General features: G+C 46.8%; 2 protein-coding genes across 3 annotated transcripts in view; one reads left to right on the top strand and one right to left on the bottom strand.

Moving 5' to 3' along the window:
- CMTM6 (CKLF like MARVEL transmembrane domain containing 6) overlaps nucleotides 1-653 on the top strand; it is a 49928-nt gene extending 49275 nt beyond the window's left edge. The window contains exon 5 of the mRNA XM_082724283.1: nucleotides 429-653. The gene's annotated coding sequence lies outside the window, so the exon portion shown is untranslated. The remainder of the gene's footprint in view (nucleotides 1-428) is intronic.
- Nucleotides 1-22664, bottom strand: part of CMTM7 (CKLF like MARVEL transmembrane domain containing 7) — a 56902-nt gene that overhangs the window by 15401 nt on the left and 18837 nt on the right. The gene's annotated exons all lie outside the window — the stretch shown is intronic.

Below are 22664 nucleotides of genomic sequence, written 5' to 3'. Positions count from 1 at the left end.
CTGTGACAGTCACCTCTTTCTCATGGTGACACAGAGATGTGGGAGTTTCCCAGTGAATAGGGGGGGTCTGTGCAGGTCTTCCCCTCTGAGTTCCCAGGGCTGAGGACCTTGTAGCAGCAAGGATGTTACTGCTCTACCACAAAACCATCTCAGATCCGCCTGGAAAACATTCTCCTGAAGGAAGACATCCAGAATTCAGTTCGATTGGCCTAAAGCCACCTACCACTTGCTCTTCTTCAAAGAATCCCAATTTTGGAAAATCTCATTTAGACCACAGATGGCATACACTAATGCATGCAACTAAATCTTTCTTTTTGTCCAATAATTCACCCATTCTTACTTTAAATGGCCAGCATCTTGGCCAGCACACCTTAAAAAAAAAAAAATTTTTTTTTAACTGACATCTCAACTTTTCGGAACTCTTCTAGGCCAGTAACCTCTGCAAATGCTGGAGACCCCTGAGTCATCTAGATCAATACTCTGGGGGCAGCCAGAAAGGTGCAGAAGAATGAGCAAGCCAAACGATCCTGGAGAAAAGGCCCTGGGGTATGGCTTCCCCCTACCACGCCCCCCTCGCTGTAACCAGGGCCCCCTCAGACCTCTCTTGTTTTCAGTTAGAAAAGCAAATAAAAAACACAGTGGAATGGAAGGCACTTGTGGTTCTGTTCAGAGTAACTTAAATGTGATCCATCCAACGGACTAACCTGTTTCCCTAGGGGCCCTCTAGCTCCCCTCATAAAGGTTTGTTCTTTTATATCAAACTGCCATGAAAGTTGCGAATAAAATCTCTAGCACACATGTCCGGGGGTTTAAAAGGAATGCTATGAGTCCCTCCACCCAGAGTCAGGGTCTCACACCCCTGCTGTGGCACTGTTCAGAATCGCTGGAATCATCTCACATTGAAACCACCCCCTTTGCCCCCAAACTGTGTCGTTTCTGACTTCATTCTATCAGAGTTCTTACTAGCGGGAAGAGATGATTTTTTTGGAAGCAGCAGTGGGCTTAAATTGCACAGATGAGGCAGGGTGACATCACCAGAGGAATGTTCCTCCGCCAGAATTCTGCAACTAAAACATCCTGGTCTCCCCAGCCAGGCGCCAGGCAGCTTGTTTGGGTTCTCAGCCTGGGTGGGGGTCCCTTAAGAAAGAAACCACCTGCAGCCTGCAGTCTGTGCCCTCAAACACTCCCTCAAGCAGGTTTGATCTTCCCATGCACCTGCCAAGTCTGGTCCACTGAGCATTCCGGCATCTGACTGAAGATGGCACCAGACACCTTATATTTCAAGAACCCTGGGATGGATGCAGGCAGGTCACCCAACCCCACCTTCTCATGGGGGTTTTTGCCCTGACCTTGGAATAATGTTTCAGTGAGGGAGACAGGCAGGAGAAAGAAAAGTAGCTGATGAAAGCCAGCATCAAAAGGTCTCAGACCCAACTGTACAAGGCTTTTCTGGAAAAGCCTAGGAGATGAAAGCCAGTCTTGTTCAAAAAGTCAGAGATGGGGTGAGTCAGTGATTGCAAAGTGCATTTGTAGATGCAGGCGGGCTCATAAATGACTTCGCTTGGCCGTGGGCAGGCAGGAAGAAGAATTTGATATGCTTCTAACTTCTGAATTCTGCCCTGCGGTGGGCAGAAATTTCCCCCCACCTTACCATTAAAGCCCCCGCTGGCCATCACCGCCAAACAGCACTTGGGGAACCTCATTAACACCCACGTGCAAGAGAACCCTCCCCAGCTTACTTCCTCTGGATCCCCGTCTCTCTCACCGATATCAGGCTCTAGGTGCAGGCTCCTTCCCATCCTCCCCCCACTGTACCCCAGCATACAGTTCTGTTCTGTATCCATGAATAAAAAATGCCATCAAAAGCACAAGGGAGGGGGAATAATCCAAAGAACATGATGTCAGGGGTCCTCAGATGGAGGTCTCAAGCAGGCTTCTAATTAGTGTACTGGGTTCTGACTGACCATCCAGCAAAGGACCTGAAGCTTATTAAACACCAAATACGCTTGTCCAGGCTGGGACTATTTCTGGAAGGACACATAAGAAACTGGCCGCCTCAAGGGACAACTGATTATTTAGCGGTTTTTCAAATTTGCTATTTTCTTTTCTTGATTATTAAAAAAAAAAATCATACACTAAGCTGTTAAAAAAAAAAAAAGCATCCTTTTTTTAAGGACACAACTTGGAGATCTTTAATGGTACAGATTTACCCTTTGCTTTCAGTTGGCTGCGGCTTTATTTGACCCAGTGTTTCTCAACCTCAGTACTACTGGCATGTGGGGTTGGGTAGTTTTTTTTGGGTGGCGGCTATCCGGGAGGATGGTTAGCAGGATCCCGGTCTCCACCCACGAGGCAGAGCCCTTCCCTAGGTGCAAGAACCACAAATGTCTTCAGATGTTGGCAAAGGTTGTCGAAGGCAAAGAACCGCTACCTTAAACAACCTTTTGCTAAGGGGTATTTGTCTAATCCCCCGTTTTTTACTAATATACACAACCCTGCAAAAGAATATCCTTGGACATGCCTCTTTATGTATGTATGAACATTTCTGAAAGGCTCTCCGAAGTGAAACTGACGTAGAAAACAGGCAGAAGAAAAGTTATTAAATTTCCTTACTATCTAGAGCCCACTGACAAGTCCTTAAAACAGGCAGAGTGACATTCCTCCAGGGATTCATCTGCTTCCACCTTAATACTTTGCTAAGAGCAAAAGGAAATCCTAGCCTGACCGCTCCCAACCCCCAACCAGGACCCTGTGGGTCTACTTTAACATATAAAAATTCCTTTGGAAACTTCCTTTATCTCTAAACCCTCCAAGATATGTGCTGGCAATCATCCCCAAGCATATGGCCCACCGAGATACATATCTGAAGGGTTTCATGACTAAGGTTTTATTAGATGGTAATAAATGACCTTTTCCCAACAACAGCTAGCTCCTCAAGGTCCTGGAAACCTTGCTTCCAAAATTCCTTAGAGACTTACGCTACCCCTGACCCCCTCCCAAGTTACAAGTATATAATGGACCACTCCTCACAACCGGGAGGCAGCAGCTCTTCCTGCCCACAGGTCCTGTCCCCGTGCTTAATAAACCACCATTTTGCACCAAAGATGTCTCAAGAATTCTTTCTTGGTCATCAGCTCCGGACCTCACCCCACCGAACCTCACTTAAATTCTAAGACTTCATCAAAATGACTAACTGAAAGCATATTCTCATTGAAGATTTTGATGTTTGCTGCCAAAATGCAATCCAGAAAAAGAGGAGCTTCCCCCGCACAGGTTACTATCGGCACTTACAAAAAAAGGAAATGGTATCTTGTTATTTAATCTTCATCTTCCTGATTACTAGTGGGATGAATACCTTTTTGTAAGTTTATTGGTAACTGCCTGTTCGTATTTTCAGCCTATTTTTCTCTTGTTTATATTTTTATTATGGATTTGAAAATATTCTAATTAATCTATTAATCAGATTAATCTCCTATTAAAGAGATTGCAAATATAGTCTTTCCATCGCCTTTATTTTTAGTCTTTTTGTTTTACTGAAATTAAAGTTTTTTATGCAGTCAAATCCATGTGTCATTTTTTATAGCTTCTGGGTTTTGTGTCTGACATTTCACCTGCAGACACACTGGGCCCCCAGGGTGCCTCACGGGCTGCCCCTCAGGGTCCCAGTATTTGCTCTGATGGAACCCTTGCGATTGATACTGTATCTCCTTGTTTGTTGGTTAAATGTGTATTTTCTTGTTGGTTACCTTGTTCACTATCCTTCTCCCAACTCCTCTAAGGACTCTGCTCCCAGCAGAGTGCCCTGAACATGATAGGTATTGAATTCAGCATCAGATGAATGAATGATTTCTGGGGTCATCCTGTCATCCTCCACAACACTCTATTGCACTAAAACCCCAAAACCAAAAAACACACAAAAACACGTCTCCCTCCCTTAATGGCCTCAAGTGCTTTGAGAAGAGAATTGTGCTTTTTCATTAAACTTCACTTGGGAACCTAGCACAATGCCTGGCATGCAGAAAAAATGAATGACTTTTGGAGGCACTCTCAAACACCTTTCCAAGTTGGCTGAATGGGCTCATTAACTACCCCGGGGGGTTCTGGCATTCAGGCTCTCCCAGAGAATGGGGTGTAAAGGTTTCCAGACACCTCGTTCCTGATGGAGCCAGAACATTCTCTGCTTGTTATTCAGGCCAGGCCATGCTCCCCTTGTCCCTAATCGATTTTCCACCACAGAGCCTGGATGGCAATCTAGGCAAGCATCATGTCACCCATGTCACCCCTGCCCTTCGCTGGCAAAGGTCATCAGATCACACTTAGCCTACTGAGATAGAACACTCAATGTGTCACAAACTATCCTCGTATGAGAAAGGTTCAGAGAAGCACAACTGACATTTATTAGGGAGCAACCTTGATGGTTTGGTGCTTATACTGAAGCAAACTGAAACCATTTTTTGTTTGGTTTCCAAGTCAGTTTCTCTACGTCGTTTTTCTTTCAGTATCTGACCCGATTTTCTGGTCTCTGCTGTGGCTGACTGAATTTCAAGAACAAGAGCAACGTCCTCTGCCTCTTGCTCCTGCTGTTACTAGGGGAGGCCCCGCGGCTTTGTCTAGGAATGAAAGTGGAAGGACAGGGCCGGGGGTGGTCACCTCCCTGAGAAATGGGTCATCAGGGAGGACCAGGGGCAGCTGAGACAATGTGGAGACACCACAGGGGATGGAAAGATTCAACCAGGAAGAGAAGAGCCTAATGGCATGGCTCCCCAGAGGCAATACCTAACGCTGACCACGCATGGTGCACTGAGCTCGAAGTGCTTTACAACTACTCACCCATTTTATAATGCAGTTTCCCAGAAAGGAGGCTGAGCTACGGAGACAGGAAGCAGCTTTGCACCAATCCCCCAGCTAGTGAGTACACGCCCCGGGCTTGGACCTGTGCCTGCCCACTGCAGCGCACCCTCCCCAGCACCTGCAGCGTCCCGTTGCCATGGCAGCCATGGCCAGAGCCCTGGGAGCTGCATCTCCCGAGGGCACTCCAGTCTCATCACTGGCTAGTGAATGTGTCTCAGCAAAGTGAAAGGGACAGAGGAATGGCTGGGGTGGGGTGTTTTTTGTTTGTTTGTTTTGACTTACACTCCTTTCTGTTGATACAATTCAAAAATGATTTCCTACCTCCTTTGTGCTAGGCACTATTGACAGAATCATTATCAACGTAACAGACAGTCCCTGCTCTCCTGGAGCTTACAATCTACCCACATTTACGCCATCACAAATTCATTATAAACTTTTCAGAAGGAAAAGTATAGGGTTTTCCAAAGATCACAAGAAATTTTGAAGAACTTGGGGCACCTGAGTGGCTCAGTGGGTTAAGCCTCTGCTTTCAGCTCAGGTCCTGATCTCAGGGTCCTGGGATCCAGCCCCATGGCAGGCTCCCTGCTGAGCACGGAGTCAGTTTCTCCTTCTCCCTCTGTCCTGATTATGCGCGCTCTCTCTCTCTCTCTGTTTCTCTCAAAGAAATAAAATTTTTAATAAAAAGAATAATATATAATATAATAATGTATGATAGAGCTTGAATGGGTCTGCAGGCTAAGTGCCATGGAAACCCCTGAGGGGCGAAAGAAGTGCTGGCAGAGGCCGGGCAGGAGGCATGGAGGCCCAGGGAGTGAACTGGGAGCCCTTCGGCGTGAGGAAGCCACAGCAGTGACAGGCACCCCCTCCTACTGAACACCTACTAGGTGCCAGCTGGTAGGATGCTAACTCATGTCACCCTGGCCCTGCCCCCGTCCATATTGAGGTCGCACCATGCCCATTCCGGGCCAGGGGCGGGTCAGTTGCCACAGATGGTAGATGGTGGAGCCAGGAAGCAAATCCAGGTCTACCTGACTCCCAAGACTCTGTAAAGAGCGAGCCTATTCCAGAAGGACAGGTTGCCATGCCTCGGTGGCTTGAGCTAGCACGTGCCCTCCCTCCCCCGCCCCGTCACTGTGTCTGCTCCCAAGTCAGCAAGCAGGAGAAGTCCTGTAGAGGCATTTGAGAAGGCGGTGATGGGTCAGGGTTGGGGGGAGGGAAGCACAGCCCACCTTTCCTTCCTCTTTTTTTTTTTTTTTAAAGATTTATTTATTTATTTGACAGAGAGAGAGAGAGAGAGAGAACACAAGCAGGGGGAGTGGGAGAGGGAGAAGCAGGCTTCCCGCTGAGCAGAGAGCCCAATGCAGGGCTCGATCCCAGGACCCTGGGATCATGACCTGAGCCGAAGGCAGATGCCAGAATGACTGAGCCACCCAAGCGCCCCCTCTAAGGTTTTTTTAAGGAACTTAATTGCACTCTTGCTCGGCAGCTGGCCCTCCGTGAGATTGGTGGAAGTGGGGGCAGGAAGGGAGAAGGGACAAACCCTCTGGGGGGAAGGAGAAGGGGAAAATGGGGGCTCGCAAAGAGAGGACACAGAGCATGGCCAGCGGGGGTGTCCAGTCCCCACAGCTTTTATGTTTCTCACATGAATTTCCTTCCTGCCATATTTCTCTTGTCACAGTCTGTGATGTCACACTGCCCTCCTTGACTTGCTCCGCAAATGACAAGTGCTACCATTTCTAAGCTCTTACTCTTCCTCTGTCTAGGCCCTGGGCTAAGTGCTCTACAACTGTTAAACAGGTTCACCCTCACAACAGTCCCAGTACAATTATCACTGTCCTTTTGACGAGGAAATATGAAGCACAGAGAGTTAAGCAACTTGTTTCAAGTCACAAAGCCAGGCAGAGTTGCTGCAGGCCCTGAATCTAACTAGCCATTACTCTGCCTCCAGGACCTGCTTGGTTCTCCTCACAGCCCCTCTCTCAGCTCCTGGCCCGTTTTCAGCATGGACTTGAATTCTTTGTCCCAACCCCCTGCAAGCAAGCACAGAGCATGGCCTAGAACTCTGCATGATAAAAGGGAAATCCTACTCTGCCTCAGTGTCCCTCCCACTGGAAGCAGGGCTCTGGGACTCCAACTCAGAAACAGCCTGTTAGGAATGGTGATCATGGGGTGCCTGGGTGGCTTAGCTGGCTAAGCATCTGCTTTTGGCTCAGGTCATGACCCCAAGGTTCTGGGATGGAGCCCTGCTTTAGGCTCCCTGCTAGTGGGGATTCCTCTTCTCCCTATGTCCCTCCCCCCGCTCCTGCTCTGTGTCTTGCTTTCTCTCTCTCAAATAAATAAATCAAATCTTTAAAAAAAAAAAAAAGAATGCTGTTCATATTAAGTCTCCTATTTAAACCGAAGTTACTCAAATTATATAATCAATACCTGTTGATGATAGAAAATTAATTATGCAAGTGTCTATTTAAGAAAATAAAAATCACCTCTCATCCCGTTTCTCAAAGATAAGCACCACCCCTCGCCTTTTGGAGTATTTCTTTCCACATAGGTATGTTTAAAGAACATATGTATTATTTGTTTTTTCTTTTCAAAGATTGGCTCATACTTAAACATATACTGCATTCTAAAAAGATTTTATCATTTGTAAATGTGACTTATTCAATTACTCTGCTCCAGAGCCCTTATCATGGCCTAGCAGCTGTTTAGTTTTGGCTGTCATCCCTGAATGTAAGCTCCACGATGATGGGGGTTTGATGATGGGGATTTGAATCACTCTTCAGCTGTCTCCGCAGGGCCAGGAACCCTCTACCTGGGTGCCTCAAGGATGTTTGGTGAGTATGTGAATGAACAGATGGCTGACTGCAGTCCCAGACCCGTCTGTGTCCCAGGCACTGGGGGAGGAGGGGCATTCCCCATCATCTGCACCTGGGAGGGGGGTGAGGTGGACAGGGGAGTAGAGGAAGTTAGTAGAAGCATCACTCTGGAGAGATCCCACCTTGACACGTGGAATGAGACCAGGACACTCCCTGGTTTCCTGTGCAGCCTGGAACAAGGAGAGGCGTCAAACCCAGAAGCCAGGGGTCATCAGGAAGTGTGTATAATACGCACATGCCAGCTGTAGGCCACGCCGGAGCGATGCTCTAGTTTGAGACAAGCTGACTCTTAAGCTCATATCCCAGCTGAGGCCACCTCTGCTCCCCTGTTCCTCAGTGTGTACGCAGCTGACCCCGGGGCACACAGAGGGGGACCATGACTATGTCCCTGTTGGATCTCCAAGTGCACAGGCCTTCAGTGGTCAACTGAGATCTAAGTGGGGGGGGGGGGCGGTGAGCTAAAGTCTCAAGGGCGCTCCTGGGGTAAAAAAAACGGCTGCCAGGCAGGGGGTGTGGTCTCTTCTCTGTAATCACTTCCCCCCAGGCTCTCCAGGGTTTTGCGGACAGGGAGTATGGGGCCAGGGCTTTGCTTTTAGGCCTAAGCGGAAGAGGAACAGCCCGAGCAGATGCCACCATAACAAGTGACTAGGATGCCCGGCAATTTGGATGCATGCTAAATATTAATGGACAAGATAACACACAGTAGAAGGTCTGCCTCCCAATAATATGGGAGCAAATGGCATAAGGGGTCTTTCAGGGGTGATGGAAATACACCAATCCAATACAATTGGATTATGGGAGGGGCTGCACAACTCTATCAAGTTCATTAAAAATCACTGAACTGCACACGTGAAATCAGGAGCTTTTGTGGGATGTATATTATACCTTGATAAAGCTGTTAAAGAATAATATAGGGGGGACTAAGTGGGTCAGGATATAGTTCAACGAGGACTGGCTAAGGGTTGGTGGCTGTGGTCACTGGCTGAGGGCAACACTACCACTCACTGCGCTGTTCTATTTTCATAGATGTTTGAAACTGTCCATAATAAAGAATGAAAAAAAACAACAACAACGAAAGCTCAGGGAAATAATGAATAATGAAGGGGGAGAAAGGAATTGAACTTTGCAGTCATCTCTGTTGTATTAAGGTACCTGTGGGAGTTAGGGAGTTGTTACTTTTATCTGTAAAACTATAATAATAAATCAATAATCTCATGTCATGAACAGTTCCGGACACTGATGCCACGGGGCTTCATCCAAGAGCAGACAAAGGTTTTTGGTTTCTTCAGATAAACCCAATTCCAGCCGAAGGTGACGGGGTCACTAGACCAAGTACCAGAGCAGAGAGCACCTCCAGAGGCAAACAATCACCCCGGGGGCAGAGAGCATGGGGGTGTGACCAGCTGTCCCCAGGTGGACAGCTGCTGCCTGTGGTTCTTGGTACAAGGTGGGCTGGACACAGCATGGCCAACCTTCTGCCAAGAATACAAGGAACATTCTGGAGCAATGTTTTTCCATGATTGATCAGAAAAACAGCCAAGCTGCTTTGATCAATTTGGCAGTGGGGTGTGAAAAGTATATCCAAGGCGCTCAGACGTCTGGAAATCCACGGTTTGATTTTATAAGTCAAAGAGCCTTTGTAAGCAAAAAAAGAAATGAGAAGCCTTATACTAAGATGAGACCTATTTCTTCCCTAAAAGGGCAGCTGCCCCATAACAACCCGGATTCATTCTTTTAAAACCTTTCCTCCGCCCCAATCTTACCAACACTTTTGGCTTCTAAATCCTTGCTCTCCAGAAGCTAAGAACCCTTGCAATCTCTTTTCCCAATGGAGAGTTCTCTCAACTCTGGTTTATCTTTGCTTCTTCTCTAGGGAGCACCCCTACCTGTGGGCCGAGATAAGGACATAAAGGGAAAACTCAAGGCAACGCAGCCAGACTTGAGGCTACAGGGAGCATGCCATCCCCCAAGTCCCCTTGGGTGATGGTGCTTGCCCTAAGGACATGGGGAGCCGCTCCGAACAGGCCTCTCAGGAAGAGCTGGTGGGCAGCCCTCATCGCTCAGGGCCCAGTCTACACATGGGTGTCCTTCTCCCTAGACCGTGCCACATGCTCCAGGACTGAGCCCCTCTTATCCCACACTCTCCACAGGGAGCAGCCCTGTCCACCAGTCACTGCCCAGAACCAGGCCACCACGCAGGCCTGGGACCTCCCTCATGTCCTGTTGACAAAGCAGTCTCTGCTTTAGCCAGTTGGATCCAGGGTCACATGATGCCATATGCAGGATTCTAGGCCAGCGATGTCCACCAGGACTTTCTGTGATGACAGAGAAGTTCTCTACCTGTGCTGTGCAGTGTGGTAGGCCATGGCCACAAGTGGTGATGTGGCTGGTGAGGGGGGCGCCTGGGTGGCAGAGTTGAAACTACTCTTTGTTTCGGCCCAGGTTGTGATCTCAGGGTCATGGGATCCAGCCCCGCGTCGGGTGCCATGCTCAGTGTGGAGTCTGCCTGAGTCTCTTTCTCCTTCTTCCTCTGTCCCTCTCTATTGCTCTCTCTGTCCCTCAAATAAAAAATCTTAAAAAAGAAAAGAAAAGGAATGTTGTTAGTGAGACCAAGGAACTTAATTCTTAATTTATGTTTAATTGATTTAAAGTTAAATAGCCACACATGGCTAGTGGCTACCATATCATACAGTTCTATACTGTCCATAAGGCATTCTCTATCCTTCTGTTCCCCAGACTGAAGGGGCCTCTCCCTCCCCCAGCACCTCACTCCCATCTACCATACTCCCTACTCCCTACTCCTACTCCCATCAACCGTATCCTCTTCCCAGTATCCTCTTCCCAGGCTCTTGCCCCTCACAAGATGAAACTTCCTTGCAGATCCAGGCAGGGTCTGGGCCTCCCTGGATCTCGCAAGGGAACCACTCAGTGAGAGAACTCACTCACCAAGTACTTTGTCCCTCCTTGGATTTAGTGTCAGGCTCCCAGCAGTGGCTGTTCCTATAGTGAGAGAGATTGGTGACTTTCCACAGATATGAGTAGAGAGCATACACTCCAGCCATCAGTTCCATTCCACGTAAATCCAATCTTATTTCTGACAGGCAGCTTGACTATGGTATGACTGACTGCCTCAGCTCAATGGCTGCGGCCACTTTCTAGCTGTCAGGACTCACTCTTCCTCGCCTCGAGTTCCTCATCCAGTGAGGATAAACCTTGTAAGGACGTTGTGAGGATCAAATCAGTTACCACATGTACCTCTGGACTGAACACCAAACTATCCTATTAAAACACTCATGGATTAAAAACAAAAACAAAAAACAAAACACTATGGGTATAAGTCAAGATTTATTTAGAAGAATAACACAGTGTTATGAAAGTGGAGACCTTCTTAAAAACCTAAGTATTCAATAGTACATTGATTAAATTATGGCTCACCCTCATGATAAAATACCATGTACCCATTAATGAAAATGTTCAACTACCTAAGAAAAACAAAGTCAGGCACAAAGCTTTAATTCTTCCCACTGCACACCACACAAATAAAACTAGAGACAATACATGTAACGGACACAACCACAGACAAAATGTTAACTATGAAAATTCTGGTGTGATGGCATTATGGGTGATTTTTATTCCCTGGGTGTTTTTTCATATTTTTAAAAGATGTCTATGTTGAAATGTATTACTTTCATAATTACAGTAAACATACTTTAAACAATCTTGCTTTAATAACTTGGGAAGATATTCCCAACATAGTAATAAATATAAAAAGGGTCCCAAAGTGAAAAAAGGTCACAATGTGAAAATACCCTTGCCTGTATGCCAAGAGATAAAAACGGAAGCCAAGTCCCCAGCATGTGGTTCATGGCTCATCATAACTCAGGGTTTTAGATAGCGGTGTGGAGACTCTAGTTTGTTCAGGATAATCCTAGTTTATGCCCCAGACCAGCTGGCCAGTGGGGTCTCCCTAGCTCTTAAGTGTCATAAGGGGTTCTAATTTTCCCATTTGTGTTTTCCAATATTTCTAAATTCTAATGAACAGAATGTGTTTCCTTAATTATGATTTGTATATGTGCAACACACACACACACACACACACACACACACACTGATGCTGTTGAGATTGGAACTTAATTTACAACAGATTAGTGCTCCTGATCTCCTCACTGCCTCTAGGTTCTAAAATCAGTGGAGGGTCTTCTGGTCAGTGTAAGGACCTATTTAGAAACTATCCCTGCTCCCCTTCCCCCAGGGGATTTACTTGCAGACAAGTCCCGGAAACCAGCTTCAGGTAACAAAGCCCAGATACAAAGGTGGGTCAGGCCAGGTGGAGACATCCGATCAGTGGGGGGTTGCATACTGTCTCCCTGGTTACCAAGGAGTACGGGCCCCACCCTTTGGGAGCCTTTTGGGCGCCAATCCCAATCAAGGTGTAAAAGGCTGGTTCAAATGTCTACTAGGGTAAATTGTAACTCAATTGGTCACCTAGCATCACTGTGGAGTTTCCTGTGTGTGTTACAATCTCACTGGCCACCTGTGCGTGGCCAGGCCCGACCGCATGGCCTTTGCCCTTAAAAGCTAGTCTGTGAAACAGAGAAGGGTCGCCCTCTCTTGTAAGAGGTGCGGCCCCGAACGTTCCGTTAGATTCTTGATGCTTGGCGCGAAATAAAACTTTGCTTGACCTTCGCTTTGTATCAGTCTCGCTCCTTTAATCACGGATCCATTATTGGGGCATAAGAGTCAGTAGGATCTTAGAACCAAGACAATACAACATATTAATTCAGAAATGGGAAAACACAGAAAATCTATTAAATGCTATTTGTTGTTGTTGTTTTTTTATGATTACAAGACCTAGAAAACTGGATAAAATCAGCTGGATAAGACCCTTCTGTGTAGCCACGGGTCTTACTGGTAGAAGGGGTTAGTGTTTTTCAGAGGTTCCCTGATGAGACGATTAACAAAATAAAAGACTGTGACTGCCAAAGAATCTTCTCCAGGACCAGAAGGGGGCAGGGGCAGGGCTTACAGCCCTTGCTGGGACCTGAGTGGGGTGCAGGTTTATTATTTCCATGAATGGCTAATTTCATTAGGCATGGGGGTAAATTCTATTACCCCCATTCCACAGATGAGAAAACTGAGGCATGGAAGAGGCATCTGCCCCAGGTTGTAGAGCTGTATGCACAGAGGTGGGATTCAGGTTTTCCATTTCATTCCAGAATGTGCTTCTTAATCACAGTATTATTGCTTCCTGCCTCTTTTATGTTTTTCCCAAGCTGTGAGACTGAGCAGATGAATGCATCAGCAAAGCCCTGATTTGTAAAGTTTTCCCAAGGACTCAGTGGTCTGGGGTGGGGGTACAGGACGGTGCAGTGGGGAGGACTGGCAAGGAAGGCTTAACCCAGCTCTCTGCAGCTTCCGCCTCAGTAACAAGGTGTAAACAGAGCACCCAACACTCTATCTATGCACAGTCACTGACTGTGACTCCCCAAACGGCCACAGCAGCATTTGCAGTCCCACAGACTCTTCCAGAACCTTGCTGTTCCTCACCAAGAAGCAGAATCTATTTCCCCTCCATCGACCTCAACGGCCTTGCTGGCCACCTCAAATATGGTGTTAAACAGATCTCAGTACTGACTTCCTTCTGCCCTCTGTTTTAAAAGACGCTCACACCTGGAACCTTGCTACCATGTTACAAGGAGGCTCAGACTCTTGGAGAGGCCACGCGTGGCTGTGTCCAGCCCACAGCCCCAGCTAAGGGCCCCGTCGCAGCATCAGCAGCCCATCCCAGCCCCAGCTTTCAAGGCTTCTTAGCCCAGGCCCTGGCATTACCGAGCAAAGTCAAGGCCTCTTCACTGGGCCCTGCCCCAATTCCTGCCCCCACAGAATTCCAGAGAAGAAGTGGCTGTCTTACACCACCGAGTTCTGGGGTAACTTCATATGCCACAGGGCAGCTGGACTGTGGATGAAAACAGAAGAGGCCCCCGCTTGGTCTGTTTTGAAAGTAGCGTATGAATTGTTCTGGGTTTCAGGTTCTGATTCTTTGCACAAGGAAGTGGAGCTCCATCCAGAAGGCAGCGGTGGGCCCAGATGAGAGACAGCCAACATCTGTGACCTGCACCTGGGACTCCGGCTTCAGTACGTCCCCTCAGAATGTTCTCAGGCCAGGCTCAGCCGGAAGGCAGCTGTCACCCTGAGAGTCTCGCCGGTGAAGTACTGTGTAATGAATCGCCACAGGGGGATGACGCGAGAACGGCTCCATGGAGCCCACCCCTGCCCCGCGGCACTGAGTCCATGCTCATCCTCAGTCATCTGCAGACGAGAGGCTCTGCCCGAGCTAACACCGCTGCCCCTTGAGGCCCCGGCTTGCTTGAGGTAAATGAAACATGCCAGTGACGCTCAGAGGCAACTCTGGAGAGCTCTTGGTCTAGGGCACCCTGTCGCCCAGAACCCACGAGGGAGGAGGAGGAGGACAAAGAGGGGAGCAGCTCGGCTGGTAGGAGTCATCTACGTGTGCTTCCGGGCACGACTTCATTTGGCTACAAGGCCAACCACCAACTGTATCTACGTGCACTCTGCGTGCTGCTGCCCACGTGGGATTTAGGTTCAACAAGTTCATTCGGGCTAATGTGGGTTCTGTGGCCATGCTATCTTCCCATCCCCCACTTTGGAAAAAAGATTTTATTTCTTTATTTGAGAGAGAGCGAATGAGCAGGGGGAGGAGCAGAGGGAGAGGGAGAAGCAGGGCCCCCACTGAGCAGGGAGCCTGAAAACGTGGGGCTCGATCCCAAGAGTTCCTGACCTGAGCTGACGGCAGGTACTTAACTGACTGAGCCACCCAGGTGCCCCCCCCCATCTCTTTTCTTTGCTCAAGCTACTGTCCTGAGGGGCCTAGAGGACAGGAGACATGGGGACAGTGATATCCCATATCAGATGACAGAAGCCAACCCCCAGCTGTGGAAGCAAGCCTAGTTCACGAAGAGCAGGGCCAATCCCAGCCGACCTCAGTCATGTGAGCAATAAACACCTGTTGTTATATGCCACCAAAGGGTTATGACTATTTGTCAGACAGCAAAAGCTAATTCACACATCTGATTTCAAAACAGCCCTGGTTTCCCAGTCAGGCAACCCTGGTTTTTAAAACGGAAAGAAGAGGGGCGCCTGGGTGGCTCAGTTGGTTGAGTGTCTGACTCTTGATTTCAGCTCAGGTTATAATCTCGGGGTCGCAGGATCAAGCGCTGCATTGGGTTCCATGCTCAGCAGGGAGTCCGCTTGGGTTTCTCTCCCTCTCTCTTTCTGTCCCCCCTCCCTGCTTGTGCTTGCGTGCTCTCTCTCTCTCAAATAAATAAATCAATATTTAAAAATAAAATAAAAGGGAAAGAATTAAGCTATTAATTCAGTGATTATTTAGGAAGGACCAACCACGGTGTCAGCCCTGTGCTCAGCACAAGGGATACAAGGCTATGCTGGTTTCCCCTTCTGCCCAAGACAATCCTAAGGAAACTGTAATGCAGGGAATGAGTTACATGGCCCATACTTTGGCGGGTGTCCTGGGGAAGTAAATATTTGGAGAAGCTGTGGGGCCAGTCCCAGCAGGAGGCCTGGCATCCAGCCCTGGGCCTGATGCCAGAAGTGAGTGGCTGTTGGATCTGAGAATGTGGGCGTGGGAGGCCTTGATTAAAAACCCAGGCAGTGTCATGCCAAAAAAGTGCCAGCCTGGGGAAGAAGAAATTAGTCTGGGATAAAAAACGACAAGGCAAGTATGCAAGGACCATTAAGGGATTGTAAGCATGTGTCACTGATGGAAAACCACAATTGTTAAGGCTGTCTGATCATCAGAAGGGACCCAGTGAGGAGGAGAGAAGGGAGTCCTGCGTGTTGGCCAAAGGCTGGTGCTCAATCTGTAAGTACAGCCAAGTGGGAGCACTAAAGCATGGCTGGCAACCTCTAGAGGTCCAATAGTCACTCAGCAAACACAATTATTAGTGAGCCAGTCAACCATTCTGGGACTCAGTTTCCTCATCTTTAAAAGGCAGATAATTGGGGCGCCTGGGTGGCTCAGTGGGTTAAAGCTCCTGCCTTCGGCTCAGGTCATGGTCTCAGGGTCCTGGGATCGAGCCCCACATCGGGCTCTCTGCTCAGCAGGGAGCCTGCTCCCTCCTCTCTCTCTGCCTGCCTATCTGTCTGCTTGTGCTTGCTCTCTGTCAAATAAATATATAAAATCTTTAAAAGGGGGATAATAAAATCTACCAAACAGAGTAGATGGGAGGATTAAATGAGCTGATTTGGGCAAAATATTGAGAACGGCTTGGAACATCTCTAGTAAACATTCAACAAAGAATAGGTATTAGAAGTCTTTTCAGGGTTTTCTTGGGAAGAGTAAATGGGATGTTTGAGAAGCTCTTAGCAGTGTAGCTCTTACACAATGATTCTCCAAAAGGGTGAGGATGTTCAGACCCAGACACAACTACCTTAACACATGATGGGATAAATGCCATCCAAGAGGTGCTGTTTGTGAGGAAGGGTCTGGAAAAAGGAGAAGGTCAGGCGTCCTCTGTGAGAGGCAGACGTGGCCCTTATAAGGACTCTGTAGGAGGTAGGATTTGAACATACAGTGAAGGAAACATGGGGAATTCCAGCAGAGGGAACATGACAAAGGGAGGCCCAGGGATGCAAAGGCACAGGGCATATTTGGGACTAGGTGAGTTGTCCATTTGGGGCAAACCCCACACACGTGTAAAGGGGCATGATGGGAATGAAGCTGGCAGGGAGGAGTGGGCACCAGATGCCAGGCTCAGAAAGTAGACACTATTGATGGGCAATGGGGAGCCTGTGAAGGTTACTGAGTAGAGAAGAGCCACAGGCAAAACTGTATCTCTGGACACCTAATCCAGTAAGTGGGCTGGAGATGGGAGAGAAGAGACTCAGGTCAGTTAGAAGGCTGTGTTAGTTCCAGCAAGACAACGAGGACCAAAAGCATCAGCCAGAGGCGATGGGTGGGAGAGAAGGTGGCCCTCGAGGACCCAGACTGCATGACCCCTACCCTCCCACCACCTCGTCCATGCAGCTGGTGAGTTCCAACAGGAAACTCCCTTTGCTAGCTTGGTAGGGAGGTAGCTGCCTCAGATTCCTCCGAGTGTTGACAAAATGCTCAAAATGAGCTGGGGGGAAAAAAAAAGAGCTGGCAATTCTAAACTCTTTCACACACGAGCCACAGATTAAAGAAAAATCTGCCAGGCCTCACCCATTCTGCAGGCCATTAGCTGTTCCCCACCACCCCCGCTCTCTGACCCCGTTCGGGAGAGCAGCCCCCCAGAGAGGACCTCTTCTGCCTGCCCTCTGGCTGCCTAGGCTTCTAGAGAGCACAAAGGCCTCTTTGTGCCCATGGGGAACCACCTCCTTCCAACAGGCCTGAAAAGGGACACCTTGCCCTTCCCGCCTCCCTCCTGCAGCTACGCTGTCCCCAGCTCAAAGGCATGACTACTGTGACCTGCATCTCCAGGTTCAGCGAAGTCATTTCAGAAGGCAGGTGTCAAGCAGGCCCTTCTCCGATGTCTCTGCTCTCTCACTTCTCTCGCATCTGCACGCCAGGGGAAAACAAAGACCTGCCTTCAGAAAGTTCTCCACTCGCTTGGCCTTCACGTATTAAAAATAACCTAGGAAGGCTGGCACCCAGCCACTCCCTGCATTTCCCCTTACCGGACTGCAGAGTCACAGAGCGTCCTCTCCCACCAACACAAAAGCCGCCTGGTGACAAGACAAAGAGGGCCTTTTAGTCCCCAGGAAGCAGCCCAGCTTCTGCCCTGGTGCAGATGCCATTAAAGGAAGCAGAGGGTGTGGTGTAAACAAAGCCCCACCCCTGTGCACCTGCTAAGGGGAAGGGATAAATCCAACACAGCCTTCCAAGGGCAGTCACCACAGCAGGCACTTAGATCCACAGTAAGGGGAGGCCCCTCAGCTTGAATCTGGCTACTAGGCTCGCATGCTTCTTCCTAAATCCTGTTTCTGAACTGGGTCCACAATCTCATGTTTTGTTTTTTGTTTTAACATGTGGGCAGAAGTGAGAAACAGGTAAAGCCTAGAACAAAAGCTGTCACAGGATGAGGAAAGAGAGAAAAGAATTCTGAGTAACCCACATCAGACTATTAGTACGTGAATGTCTCGAAGGGACAGACTGGAAGTGGGCTGAATCATTAGTCAGCTTACTCTTTCTAGGCTATCAGAATCCCTCAACAAAATATTAGCCTTTCAAATCCAACAATGTATAAAAAATATAAATATACAAAGTTGAGTCACAACAAGTGACTCAACTTCATTTCAGAAAGGCATGGCAGGTTCAACATTTGAGAATCAATGCATATACATCATATTACCAGACTAAAGATGTAAAACCAAACATGCATATCAATTAATGCCAAAAAAGTATTTGACAAAATTCAATACCCATTCATGATAAAAAAACTCCAGCAAACAAGGATAGCAGGGAGGTCCCCTGACCCAATAAAGGGCACGTTTGCAAAAATCTACAGCTAACATTCGATTTAGTGGTGAGAGGCTGCCCTCTTTCCCCCTAAGATAGGAAACAAGGAAAGACTGTCATCTCTCACCACTCCTATTCTGCATACTTCTGGAAGCTGCACTAAGCCAAGAAAAAGAAATGAACGACATATAGATTGAAAAGGAAGAAATAAAACTTCTTTATTTGTAAACAGTACAATTGTCTACGTAGAAAATCTCAAAGAATCTCCATAAAAAGATCCAAGAACTAATACATGAGCTTAGCGATGTCACTCACAGGTTGCAAGGTCAACGTGTTTGCCTACATTAGCAATGAACAACTGAAACTGAATATTAAAAATGCATAGGACTATTTATGGGAACACCAAAAAAAAAAAAAGGAAAAAAGGTATTTATTAGTATTTTTAGTATAAAAAGTATTTATTAGGTATAAATCTAACTTTAGAGACTGCTCAAACTACTATAATGATAAAAGAAATCAGAGAAGACCTAAATAAGTGGAGAGGCAAAACCTGTTTATGGATTGGGAGATGCAACACTGCTAACATGCCAATTCTCCCCAGATCCATATACGGATTCAACAAAATCCCAACCAAACCCCAGCAGGCTTTACGGGTACATGTTGATGAGCTGATTCTAAAATTTACATGGAAAGGCAAAGGGGTTATGATGTGGGGAGAGGGACTGACTAAAAAGGGACAGCACAAAGGCATTCTGGAGGGTGATGGGGCTGTCCTCTATCACTCTGTGGTGACAGAGACATGACTCTACGCATGTGTTGAAAGACAAAACTCTTCTAAAAGTTCTGATATGAATTGTGGTGATGGCAGCACAGATTCTGTGACTATACTAAAAACCATTGAGTTGAACACCTTAAATGGTATGGTATGTGAATTATATCTCAACAGAGCTGTTACCAAACTCCACCCACCCCCGCCCCGCCACCGCAAAAAAAAAAAAAAAAAAAAAATTCTGCAGGGAGATGGTGCAATGATGCTGCCAAACCACAGAGTGGGAGATCTGGGGACAAGAAAAAATTCAGAGGCCCCAGTCCTCACTACACTTTGTAAAGACTTTACTGTGCCATTTCCACAGCCCCCCTCTTTTTTTTCAGAACTCTGACCTTTTCTCTGCCCTGGAATTTTATTGATCATGACAGAAAAACCTTCCAGAAACTCCCCTGCTGTAGAAATGGCAGAGTCCCCAACACTCACAGCTCACCCACGCCAGGGCCCAGGTGTTCTTGAAGGTACCCAATGATTCACACTCTGACCCAGCACACACGTCCATATGCCTAACACTGAGAACAACAGGGAATCTTGAACATTTGCCTCCTACTGCTCAGGAGAAAAATTTTTGATCAAGAAAAGCGACATGACTGACTTGGGGTTACCCAGCTGATGGGTGGCAGACACAAGAGCAAAGCCTATGTTCTTTCTTCATTGTCTCGATACCTCTGTTGGGTCAAGAATAGAGCCTGGCACATAGGACACATTCAACACCAGAAAACTGAGGGCAGAATAAAAGTTCCACGTACCCCGAACGAGGGGGAATGAGTTCTCTCCTCATTCCGACACTGACCTAGGCCAATCTAACTTTCCCATCAAAAGGACCAGCACGGAGTCCAAGAAATAAGAAGGGGACACGCAAAGGGGAAAAGAGGATGAAGACCTTGTAGGAAACAGGACTACTATCAATATGAAGAACAGACGCCATTGATTTCTGGAGAAAGGGGTAAAGCTCGCACCAGGCACTGAGAGGAGGTAATAGAATAATTAACATTTCCTCAGAGCTCAAATGCTTCATACAGGATCTAGATAGTAGCCTAGGAACCAGGTCATATCATCATCTCCATCTCACAGATGAAGAAACTGAGGCACAAAGAGATTAGGTGACTAAACCGGACTCTCACTCCAGCAGTGGGGATTTCACTAGCTGTGTGACCCGGGAAAGCTACATAACCTGACAGAGGCTCAGCTTTCCCATCTGGAACGTGGGGATGACAAACGACCTCATTTAGAGGTTAGCTCATCCGGGGTAATACTGGAAAAGGACTGAGCACAGCACCGGGCACAAATTACATGCTCTACATGTATGATGTGCAAAATAAAAGCTTCACTGGGTCCACGCAACATTCTAGTATGGTGAACAAGCTGTAGGCTTTGTTTCATAATATTCTTGGGTTATCACCGCCTCTTCCTTCACTGAATCTTCTCGGAGTCTCTTTCGGTGTGTGAGTGAGAAACTATAGAAACCACCACTTCATCAGCTTTCTTTTTCTACCCAGTGAGGAGGGGCTCTATCTGAAATGCTTGGCCTTTATTTTTCTTCAACTTTCTCCTTGACCCCAAGGAACAGAGATGGATATTGACTTAAAGTGGACATCTGTTTGGGGTGCCTCGGTGGCTCAGTGGGTTAAGGCCTCTGTCTTTGGCTCAGGTCGTGATCCCAGGGTCCTGGGATTGAGCCCCACATGAGGCTCTCTGCTCGGCAGGGAGCCTGCTTCCCTTCCTCTCTCTCTGCCTGCCTCTCTGCCTACTTGTGATCTCTGTCTGTCAAATAAATAAATAAAATCTTTAAAAAAAAAAAAAAGTGGACATCTGTTCAGGGGCAGACAGTCTGTGCGATTTGAGTATTTATTATCTCAGTAATTTGTACTTTACCTCTTCCTAAAGGAAGAAGGTGACAGAAGGGGGCTTGGTAAGAAATGTCAAAGAGGAGGGAAGAACAGGGATTTGCACCAAATAGGAACTATGAACACAGCGCTTAAGTATCATTACGAAGAACAAGAAGCACGTACAAACTTTCAAAGTCTGTGCAAAGTTAAGAATAAAAATTTAATCCGAAAAGCTTAGGTTGGTCATTAGGATTGAGGGGGTGGAGAGAGTTTCCTGGAAACAGACTCTGGAACAGGTCTCGTGCCCCAACTGGCAATTGTGGGGCAGATACCAAATGAGGAAAGAAGCAAATAAGTAATTATGTATTACAGAATCCCATGCCATGACTTCTAATATGTGTGTATATGTACTGTAAAATCAAAACAGCAAGGTGAAAAATATCAAAAAGCAACAAACAACTGGTTTGTTGAAATCAAGTTCCAAACAAAAACTTTATAGTTTTTGCCCACCTTATAATGAAGGGCTCAGGCTGACAACACACAGGCCCACCAATCCATTTTAACAATCATGAAAATAGAGATAAAGAGAGATCACGTATTACCTGATGGAAATACACATCAGCACCCATGATGTGGTCTTGCAACAAATTTGAGTCTGATGAACCTCTAAATCTAACTGCCAATTTACAGGAAACATGGAGGACTGGAGAACTTCTTAATGATACCATAAGGATGCACTCAGACACATCTACTCAATGGGAATGAACCAAAGGAATGAATGAGTAGGTGTGTCCAAGAAATAAATTTATAAGGAAAAAGGAGGGAAAGGAATGCACAGATTAAAAGAAACTTGAGAGGGCGCCTGGGTGGCTCAGTCAGTTAAGTGTCTGACTCTTGATTTGGGCTCAGGTAATGATCTCAGGGTCTTGAGATCAAGTCCCATGTTGGGCTACATGCTGGGTGTGGGGCCTGCTTAGGATTCTCTCTCTCCCTCCGCCCCACCATCACTCCTGCACATCCTCTCTGTCTCTCAAAAAAATTTAATTTAAAAATGAGCACATAAAAGAAACTTGAGAAACATAAAGGAAACACAATAAGTGGTTTTTGTTTGGATCTTCATTTCAACAAACCATTTGTTTAAACACACAATTGAAGAAAGCTGAACAGACTGGATATTTGATGATGTTAAAGAATTACAGTTAGTTTTTTAAGCTGTAACAATAGTAATCTAATATAAGTGTTTGTTACTAAAAAAGAATGCATACTGAAATATGGCGTCTAGGACTTACTCCAAAATAATCTGGGGTAGATCAGAGACAGAGACGAAACAAGGTTGGCAATGTATTGGTAATTGTTCTAGTTGCGTGATGGGTCAGAGTGGGGTCATTATAATATTCTTAGCAGGCTTATGCTGAAAATTTCCCATAATAAAAACTTTTAAAAGCAAGATAACCAACAATGTGTATAAGCGAACTATGGAAACAATGTTGCCACAGGGAACTGTGGCAGCCCAAGAGAGGTGTATAGAAGCTTTACCCAATTTATCCTTTTAGACTTTGTGAATTCTTTGTTGAGAGAGCATGGGAGTGGGGAATGGTGGGGTTGACAGAGAGAGAGAAAGAGAGAATCACAAGCAGACTCCTCACCCAGCACAGAGACCGATGCAGGGCTGGATCTCATGACCCTAGGACCATGACCTGATCCAAAGTCAAAAACTGAACTATGTGAACATATATAATTATACATAATACACATTATATATTGAGTATATATTATATGTGATATGTATATTATATATTTTTAAATGA

This window comes from Mustela nivalis (assembly GCF_964662115.1).
Source record: "Mustela nivalis genome assembly, chromosome: 1".
Lineage (NCBI taxonomy): Eukaryota > Metazoa > Chordata > Mammalia > Carnivora > Mustelidae > Mustela > Mustela nivalis.
Note: the sequence above shows the minus strand (reverse complement) of the source record. Positions and strands in the feature narration are given on the sequence as shown.